Source organism: Orcinus orca, chromosome 6 (genome assembly GCF_937001465.1).
Source record: "Orcinus orca chromosome 6, mOrcOrc1.1, whole genome shotgun sequence".
Classification (NCBI taxonomy): Eukaryota; Metazoa; Chordata; class Mammalia; order Artiodactyla; family Delphinidae; genus Orcinus; species Orcinus orca.
In genome coordinates, this window is record NC_064564.1 from 95,169,266 (window position 1) to 95,180,076 (window position 10,811).

Sequence of the window (10,811 nt, forward strand, 5' to 3'; positions counted from 1 at the left end):
CACATGAAGGCTAAACAATACATTACTAAATAACCAAGAGATGACTGAAGAAATCAAAGAGGAAATCAAAAAATACCTAGAGACAGATGACAATGAAAACACGACAATCCAAAACCTATGGGATGCGGCAAAAGCAGTTCTAAGAGGGAAGTTTATAGCTATACAAGCCTACCTCAAGAAACAAGAAAAATCTCAAACAATCTAACCTTACACCTAAAGGAACTAGAGAAAGAAGAACAAACAAAATGCAAAGTTAGCAGAAGGAAAGAAATCATAAAGATCAGAGCAGAAATAAATGAAATAGAAACAACGAAAACAATAGCAAAGATCAATAAAACTAAAAGCTGGTTCTTTGAGAAGATAAACAAAATTGATAAACCATTAGCCAGACTCATCAAGAAAAAGAGGGAGAGGACTCAAATCAATAAAATTAGAAATGAAAAAGGAGAAGTTACAACAGACACCACAGAAATACAAAGCATCCTAAGAGACTACTACAAGCAACTCTATGCCAATAAAATGGACAACCTGGAAGAAATGGACAAATTCTTAGAAAGGGATAACCTTCCAAGACTGAACCAGAAAGAAGTAGAAAATATGAACAGACCAATCACAAGTAATGAAATTGAAACTGTGATTAAAAATCTTCCAACAAACAAAAGTCCAGGGCCAGAAGGCTTCACAGGTGAATTCTATCAAACATTTAGAGAAGAGCTAACACCCATGCTGCAGAGGAAGGAACACTCCCAAACTCATTGTACGAGGCCACCATCACCCTGATACCAAACCCAGACAGATAGTACAAAAAAAGAAAATTACAGACCAATATCACTGATGAATATAGATGCAAAAATCCTCATCAAAATACTAGCAAACAGAATCGAACAACACATTAAAAGGATCATACACGATGTTCAGGTGGGATTTATCCCAGGGATGCAAGGATTTCTCAGTATATGCAAATCAATCAATGTGAGACACCATATTAACAATTTGAAGAATAAAACCCTTATGATCATCTCAATAGATGCAGAAAAAGCTTTTGACAAAATTCAACACCCATTTATGATAAAAACTCTCCAGAAAGTGGGCACAGAGGCAACTTACCTCAACATAATAAAGGCCATATATGACAAACCCATAGCAAACATCATTCTCAATGGTGAAAAACTGAAAGCATTTCCTCTAAGATCAGGAGCAAGACAAGGATGTCCACTATTGCCACTATTATTCAAGATAGTGTTGGAAGTCCTAGCCATGGCAATCAGAGAAGAGAAAGAAATAAAAGGAAAACAAATTGGAAAAGAAGAAGTAAAACTGTCCCTGTTTGCAGATGACATGATACTATACATAGATAATTCCTAAAAACTACTAGAAAACTAGTAGCCACCAGAAAACTACTAACAACCAGCAAACTGTCCCTGTTTGCAAATGACATGATACTATACATAGAGAATACTAAAGATGCCACCAGAAAACTACTACAGCTATTCAATGAATTTGGTAAAGTTCCAGGCTACAAAATTAATGCACAGAAATCCCTTGCATTCCTATACACCAATGATGAAAAATCAGAAAGAGAAATTAGGAAACACTCCCATTTACCATTGCAACAAAAAAAATAAAATACCTAGGAATAAACCTACCGAGGGAGACAAAAGACCTGTATACAGAAAACTATAAGACACTGATGAAAGAACTTAAAGATGATACCAACAGATGGTGAGGTATACCATGTTCCTGGATTAGAAGAACTAATATTGTGAAAATGACTATACTACCCAAAGCAATCTACAGATTCAATGCAGTCCCTGTCAAATTACAGATGGCATTTTTATGGAACTAGAACAAAAAATCTTAAAATTTGTATGGAGACACAAAAGACCCTGAATAGTCAAAGCAGTCTTCAGGGAAAAAAATGGAGCTAGAGGAATCAGACTCCGTGACTTCAGACTATACTACAAAGCTACAGTAATCAAGACAATATGGTACTGGCACAAAAACAGAAATATAGATCAATGGAACAAGATAGAAAGCCCAGAGATAAACCCACGCACCTATGGTCAACTAATCTATGACAAAGGAGGCAAAGATATACAATGGAGAAAAGACAGTCTCTTCAATAAGTGGTGCTGGGAAAACTGGACAGCTACATGTAAAAGAACGAAATTAGAACACTCCCTAACACCATACACAAAAATAAACTCAAAATGGATTAGAGACCTAAATGTAAGACTAGACACTATAAAAACTCTTAGAGGAAAACGTAGGAAGAACACTCTTTGACATAAATCACAGCAAGATCTTTTCTGATCCACCTCCTAGAGTAATGGAAATATAAACAAATGGGACCTAATGAAACTTCAAAGCTTTTGCACAGCAAAGGAAACCATAAACAAGACAAAAAGACAACCCTCAGAATGGGAGAAAGTTTTTGCAAATGAATCAACGGACAAAGGATTAATCTCCAAAATATATAAATAGCTCATGCAGCTCAATATTAAAAACAAACAACCCAATCAAAAAATGGGCAGAAGACCTAAATAGACATTTCTCCAAAGAAGATATATAGACTGCCAACAAACACATGAAAGAATGCTCAACATCATTAATCATTAGAGAAATGCAAATCAAAACTACAGTGAGATATCATCTCACACCAGTCAGAATGACCATCATCAAAAAATCTAGAAACAATGAATGCTGGAGAGGGTGTGGAGAAAAGGGAACACTCTTGCACTGCTGGTGGGAATGTGAGTTGGTACAGCCACTATGGAGAACAGTATGGAGGTTCCTTAAAAACCTACAAATAGAACTACCATATGACCCAGCAATCCCACTACTGGGCATATACCCTGAGAAAACCATAATTCAAAAAGAGTCATGTACCAAAATGTTCATTGCAGCTCTATTTACAATAGCCCGGAGATGGAAACAACCTAAGTGCCCATCATCGGATGAATGGATAAAGAAGATGTGGCACATATATACAATGGAATATTACTCAGCCATAAAAAGAAATGAAATTGAGCTATTTGTAATGAGGTGGATAGACCTAGAGTCTTTTATACAGAGTGAAGTAAGTCAGAAAGAGAAAGACAAATACCGTATGCTAACACATATATATGGAATTTAAGAAAAAAAATGTCATGAAGAGCCTAGGGGTAAGACAGGAATAAAGACACAGACCTACTAGAGAATGGACTTGAGGATATGGGGAGGGGGAAGGGTGAGCTGTGACAAAGCAAGAGAGAGACACGGACATATATACACTACCAAACGTAAGGCAGATAGCTAGTGGGAAGCAGCCGCATAGCACAGGGAGATCAGCTCGGTGCTTTGTGACCGCCTGGAGGGATGGGAAAGGGAGGACGGGAGGGAGGGAGACGCAAGAGGGAAGAGTTATGGGAACATATGTATATGTATAACTGATTCACTTTGTTATAAAGCAGAAACTAACACACCATTGTAAAGAAATTATACCCCAATAAAGATGTTAAAAAAAAACACATGGGCAGAAGACCTAAATAGACATTTCTCCAAAGAAGACATACAGGTGGCCAAGAAGCACATGAAAAGCTGCTCAACATCACTAATTATTAGAGAAATGACAATCAAAACTACAATGAGGTATCACCTCACACCGGTCAGAATGGCCATCATCAGAAAATCTATAAACAACAAATGCTGGAGAGGGTGTGGAGAAAAGGGAACACTCTTGCACTGTTGGTGGGAATGTAAATTGATACAGCCACTATGGAGAACAGTATGGAGGTTCCTTAAAAAACTAAAAATAGAATTACCATATGACCCAGCAATCCCACTACTGGGCATATACCCAGAGAAAACCATAATTCAAAAAGACACATGCACCTAATGTTCATTGCAGCACTATTTACAATAGCCAGGACATGGAAGCAACCTAAATGCCCATCGACAGACGAATGGATAAAGAAGATGTGGTGCATATATACAATGGAATATTATTCAGCCATAAAAAGGAACGAAATTGGGTCATTCATTGAGACGTGGATTCATCTAGAGACGGTCATACAGAGTGAAGTAAGTCAGAAAGAGAAAAACAAATATTGTATATTAATGCATATATGTGGAACCTAGAAAAATGGTACAGATGAACCGATTTGCAGGGCAGAAATTGAGACACAGATGTAGAGAACAAACGTTATGGACAGCAAGGGGGGAAAGCGGCGGGGGTGGTGATGGTGGTGTGATGAATTGGGAGATTGGGATTGACATGTATACACTGATGTGTGTTAAATGGATGACTAATAAGAACCTGCTGTATAAAAAAATAAATAAAATTAAATTTAAAAAAATACAATTTGTGCTCTGTACAGTAGCTCATTCCTATGCTCGAGTCTGCAAGTATGGAGAAATCAATCACCCTGAATCACATTCTGTTTGTGAACTTAGTGTGTCATGCATTTCTAGGGAGTCCATACCTCTGAGCAGTTTTAGTTGAGTTCCAATTTCAAATATGCTGTGTCCCAATAAATACACTCATTCTTGCCAGACTTAGGTCTGGAAAATATTGTCACTGTATAACTTATACAAATTGCTGTTTCTAAGCAACTACATATCAAGGATACATCAAATTTACCAAAAATATACTCATGTGTGACTTCTGACCAATATAAATTCTTGTGGCTTCAGAGCATGAAGGAAATTTATCCAAGTTTTCCATCTCAGCTCCAAATGGCATAATGGCAGCTCAGTTGGAAACAGCACTCACAGGCCATTGCTCTGTGGAGCTGTGCTGCCTGCTGGCCCTCACGTTCCTTCAGAGGCTGAGCACTGAAACCTTGGCTGCTGCCAGCCCCCCTTCACCTGTAGACAGGTGCCTGGATCCATGTGAGGCTGGCCCGAGGAAAGGCTGTTTGGGTATTTCCACATCTGGCAAGAGCCTCTGATCCAAGCCATCCAAGACAAGATTGGGACCTGGTGTTTGAAGTTGACCTGTAGAGGAGGGAAGTGCTGCTCATAAAATCGCAGACTCTCTGGGCTAGACCTGGCCTTGGGGTTAGCCTGATATCTAAAGGAAGGCCTGTGTCCCTAGCAGACCAAGACAAGCCCAGTGGGCAGGCTGCCCCCAGAGAAGAGGCTCAGCCAAAGCAGTGGGACCATATTTTGACTGAGTCAAGAGGGGTGGCACAAATGCAAATCAGAGCCACAATGTGATACTACGTCACATCCACTAGGATGGCGATTATGAAAAATAGCAACAATGAAAAGAAAAACAAGCAAGCAAAACACCCAGAAAGTAACAAGTGTTGGCAAGGATGTGGAGAAATTGGAACCCTTGTGCATTTCTGGCAGGAATGTAAAATAGTGCAGCAGCTGTGGAAAACAGAATGGCAGTTCATCAAAAATTTAACATAGAATTACCATATGACCCAGCAGTTCCCCTTCTGGGTATATACCTAAAAGAATTGAACAGAGACTTGAACGGATATTTATATACCAATGTTCATAGCAATAGTGAAAAGGTGAAAGCAACAAAAATGTTCATAGTCAGATGAATGGATCAACAAAATGTGGTATATCGATACAATGCAATATTATTCAACCTTAAAAAGGAATGAAATTCTGATGCATGCTACAACATGGCAGAACCTTGAAGACATTGTGCTAAATGAAATATGCAGGACATATTGTACGATTCCACTTATATGAGATAGCTCAGATAGTCAAATATTTTTTCTACTTTGCTTTATTTCTCTAGTCTTATTTGAGCTGTATTTTTAAACATGAGTAAAAACATATATTGTAACTTATAAAATGTAAATTTTTGGTTCTTGTGTCCCTGGGAAAGTCTTTCATACTGTTCCAGCATCATTTTCTTTTCAATTTTATTATTATTTTTTATACAGCAGGTTCTTATTAGTTATCTATTTTATACATATTAGTGTATATATGTCAATCCCAATCTCCCAGTTCATCACACCACCACCACCCCACCGCTTTCCCCCCTTGGTGTCCATACGTTTATTCTCTACACCTATGTCTCTATTTCAGCCTTGCAAACCAGTTCATCTGTACCATTTTTCTAGATTCCACATATATGTGTTAATATACGATATTTGTTTCTCTTTCTGACTTACTTCACTCTGTATGACAGTCTCTAGGTCCATCCATGTCTCTACAAATGACCCAATTTCATTCCTTTTTATGGCTGAGTAATATTCCATTGTATATATGTACCACATCTTTATCCATTTGTCTGTCCATGGGCATTTAGGTTACTTCCATGACCTGGCTATTGTAAATAGTGCTGCAATGAACATTGGGCTGCATGTGTCTTTCTGAATTATGGTTTTCGCTGGGTATATGTTCTATTTATAGTTTTTTAGGGAACCTCCATACTGTTCTCCATAGTGGCTGTATCAATTTACATTCCCACCAACAGTGCAAGAGGGTTCCCTTTTCTCCACACCCTCTCCAGCATTTGTTGTTTGTAGATTTTCTGATGATGGACATTCTAACTGGTGTGAGGTGATACCTCATTGTAGTTTTGATTTGCATTTCTCTAATAATTAGTGATGTTGAGCAGCTTTTCATGTGCCTCTTGGCCATCTGTATGTCTTCTTTGGAGAAATGTCTATTTAGGTCTTCTGCCCATTTTTTTATTGGGTTATTTGTTTTTTAATATTGAGCTACATGAGCTGTTCATACATTTTGGAGATTAATCCTTTGTCCATTGATGCATTTGCAAATATTTTCTCCCACTCTGTGGGTTGTCTTTTTATCTTGTTTATAGTTTCCTTTGCTGTGCAAAAGCTTTTAAGTTTCATTAGGTCCCATTTGCTTATTTTTCTTTTTTTTTTTCTTTTTTTTTTTTTGTGGTACGCGGGCCTCTCACTGCTGTGCCCTCTCCCATTTCAGAGCACAGGCTCCGGATGCACAGGCTCCGGACGCGCAGGCTCAGCGGCCATGGCTAACAGGCCCAGCCACTCCGTGGCATGCGGGATCCTCCCGGACCGGGGCACGAACCCGCGTCCCCTGCATCGGCAGGCGGACTCTCAACCACTGCGCCACCAGGGACGCCCCTATTTTTCTTTTCATTTCCATTACTTTAGAAGGTGGGTCAAAAAAAGATCTTGCTGTGATTTATGTCAAAGAGTGTTCTTCCTCTGTTTTCCTCTTACAGTTTTATAGTGTGCAGTCTTACATTTAGGTCTCTAATTCATTTTGAGGTTATTTTTGTGTATGGTGTTAGGGACTGTTCTAATTTCATTCTTTTACATGTAGTTGTCCAGTTTTCCCATCACCACTTATTGAAGAGACTGTCTTTTCTCCATTGTATATCCTTGCCTCCTTTGTCATAGATTAGGTGACCATAGGTGTGTGGGTTTATCTCTGGGCTTTCTATTCTGTTCCATAGATCTGTATTTCTGTTTTTGTGCCAGTACCGTATTGTCTTGATTACTGTAGCTTTGTACTATAGTCTGAAGTCAGGGAGTCTGATTCCTCCAGGTCCGTGTTTTCCCTCAAGATTGCTTTGGCTATTTGGGGTCTTTTGTGTCTCCATACAAATTTTAAGATTGTTTATGCTAGTTCCGTAAAAAATGCCATCAGTAATTTGATAGGGAATGCATTGAATCTGTAGATTGCTTTGGGTACTGTAGTCATTTTCATGATATTGATTCTTCCAATCCAAGAACGTGGTATATCTCGCCATCTGTTTGTTTCATCTTTGATTACTTTCATGTTTGATTTCTTTCATGTCTTCAGTGTCTTAAGAGTTTTCTGAGGACAGGTCTTTTACCTGCTTAGGTAGGTTTATTCCTAGGTATTTTATTCTTTTGTTGCAGTGGTGAATGGGATTGTTTCTTTAATTTCTCTTTCTGATCTTTGTTGTTAGTGTATAGGAATGCAGGAGATTCTGTGCATTAATTTTGTATCCTGCGACTTTACCAAATTTATTGATTAACACTAGTAGTTTTCTGGTTGTTAGTAGTTTTCTGGTGGCTACTAGTTTTCTACTGGTTTTTAGGAATTATCTATGTATAGTATCATGTCATCTGCAAACGGACAATTTTACTTCTTCTTTTCCGATTTGTATTCCTTTTATTTCTTTCTCTTCTCTGATTGCCATGGCTAGGACTTCCAATACTGTCTTGAATAATAGTGGTGATAGTGGACATCCTTGTCTTGTTCCTGATCTTAGAGGAAATGCTCTCAGTTTTTCACCATTGAGAATGATGTTTGCTGTGGGTGTGTCATATATGGCCTTTATTATGTTGAGGTAGGTTGCCTCTGTGCCCACTTTCTGGAGAGTTTTTATCATAAATGGGTGTTGAATTTTGTCAAAAGCTTTTTCTGCATCTATTGAGATGATCATATGGTTTTTATTCTTCAAATTGTTAATACGGTGTCTCACATTGATTGATTTGCATATATTGAAGAATCCTTGCATCCCTGGGATCAATCCCACTTGATTATGGTGTATGATCTTTTTAATGTGTTGTTCGATTCTGTTTGCTAGTATTTTGATGAGGATTTTTGCATCTATATTCATCAGTGATATTGGCCTGTAATTTTCTTTTTTTGTAGTATCTTTGTCTGGGTTTGGTATCAGGGTGATGGTGGCCTCGTACAATGAGCTTGGGAGTGTTCCTTCCTCTGCAATTTTTTGGAAGAGTTTGAGAAGCAGGGTGTTAGCTCTTCTCTGAATGTTTGATAGAATTCACCTGTGAAGCCATCTGGTCCTGGACTTTTGTTTGCTGGAAGATTTTTAATCACAGTTTCAATTTCATTACTTGTGATTGGCCTGTTCATATTTTCTATTTCTTCCTGGTTCAGTCTTGGAAGGCTATCCCTTTCTAAAAATTTGTCCATTTCTTCCAGGTTGTCCATTTTATTGGCATAGAGTTGCTTGTAGTAGTCTCTTAGGATACTTTGTATTTCTGCGGTGTCTGTTGTAACTTCTCCTTTTTCATTTCTAATTTTATTGATTTGAGTCCTCTCCCTCTTTTTCTTGATGAGTCTGGCTAATGGTTTATCAATTTTGTTTATCTTCTCAAAGAACCAGCTTTTAGTTTTATTGATCTTTGCTATTGTTTTCTTTGTTTCTATTTCATTTATTTCTGCTCTGATCTTTATGATTTCTTTCCTTCTGCTAACTTTGCATTTTGTTTGTTCTTCTTTCTCTAGTTCCTTTAGGTGTAAGGTTAGATTATTTAGAGATTTTTCTTGTTTCTTAAAGTAGGCTTTTATAGCTGTAAGGTTCCCTCTTGGAACTGCTTTTGCTGCGTCCCATAGGTTTTGTATCATCGTGTTTTCATTGTCATTTGTCTCTAGGTATTTTTTGATTTCCTCTTTGATTTCTTCAGTGATCTCTTAGTTATTTAGTAATGTATTGTTTAGCCTTCATGTGTTTGTATTTTTTACATTTGATTCCCTGTAATTGATTTCTAATCTCATAGTGTTGTGGTTAGAAAAGATGCTTGATATGACTTCAATTTTCTTAAATTTACTGAGGCTTGATTTGTGATCCAAGATGTGATCTATCCTGCAAAATGTTCTGTGCACACTTGAGAAGAAAGTGTAATATGCTGTTTTTGGATGGAATGTCCTATAAGTATCAATTAAATCTATCTAGTCTATTGTGTCATTTAAAGCTTCTGTTTCCTTGTTTATTTTCATTTTGGATAATCTGTGCATTGGTAAGTGAGGTGTTATAGTCCCCCACTATTATTGTGTTACAGTCGATTTCCTCTTTTATAGCTGTTAGCAGTTGCCTTATGTATTGAGGTGCTCCTATGTTGGGTGCATACATATTTATAATTGTTATATCTTCTTCTTGGATTGATCCCTTGATCATTATGTAGTGTCCTTCCTTGTCTCTTGTAACATTCTTTATTTTAAAGTCTATTTTATCTGATATGAGTATTCCTACTCCAGTGTTCTTTTGATTTCCATTTGCATAGAATATCTTTTTCCATTCCCTCACTTGCAGTGTGAACGTGTCCCTAGGTCTGAAGTGGGTCTCTTGTAGACAGCATATATATGGGTGTTGTTTTTGTATCCATTCAGTGAGCCTGTGTCTTTTGGTTGGAGCATTGAATCCATTCACGTGTAAGGTAATTATCGATATGTATGTTCCTATGACCATGTTCTTAATTGTTTTGGGTTTGTTTTTGTAGGTCCTTTTCTTCTCTTGTGTTTCCCAATTAGAGAAGTTCCTTTAGCATTTGTTATAGAGCTGGTTTGGTGGTGCTGAATTCTCTTAGCTTTTGCTTGTCTGTAAAGCCTTTGATTTCTCCACAAAGCTGAATGAGATCCTTGCCAGGTAGAGTAATCGTGGTTGTATGTTCTTCCCTTTCATCACTTTAGGTATATCATGCCACTCCCTTCTGGCTAGTAGAGTTTCTGCTGAGAAATAAGCTGTTAACCTTATGGGAGTTCCCTTTTATGTTACTTGTTTTTCCTTGCTGCTTTCAATAATTTTTCTTTGTCTTTAATTTTTGCCTATTTGATTATTATGTGTCTTGGCATGTTTCTCCTTGGGTTTATCTGGTATGGAACTCTCTGTGCTTTCCGGACGTGGGTGGGTATTTCCTTTCCCATGTTAGGGAAGTTTTCGACTATAATCTCTTCAAATATTTTCTTGGGTCCTTTCTTTCTCTCTTCTCCTCTAGGACACCTAAAATGCGAATGTTGTTGTGTTTAATATTGTCTCTTATGCTGTCTTCATTTCTTTTCATTCTTTTTTCTTTATTCTGTTCCACAGCTTTGAATTCCACCACTCTGTCTTCCAGGTCACTTATCCTTTCTTCTGCCTCAGTTAT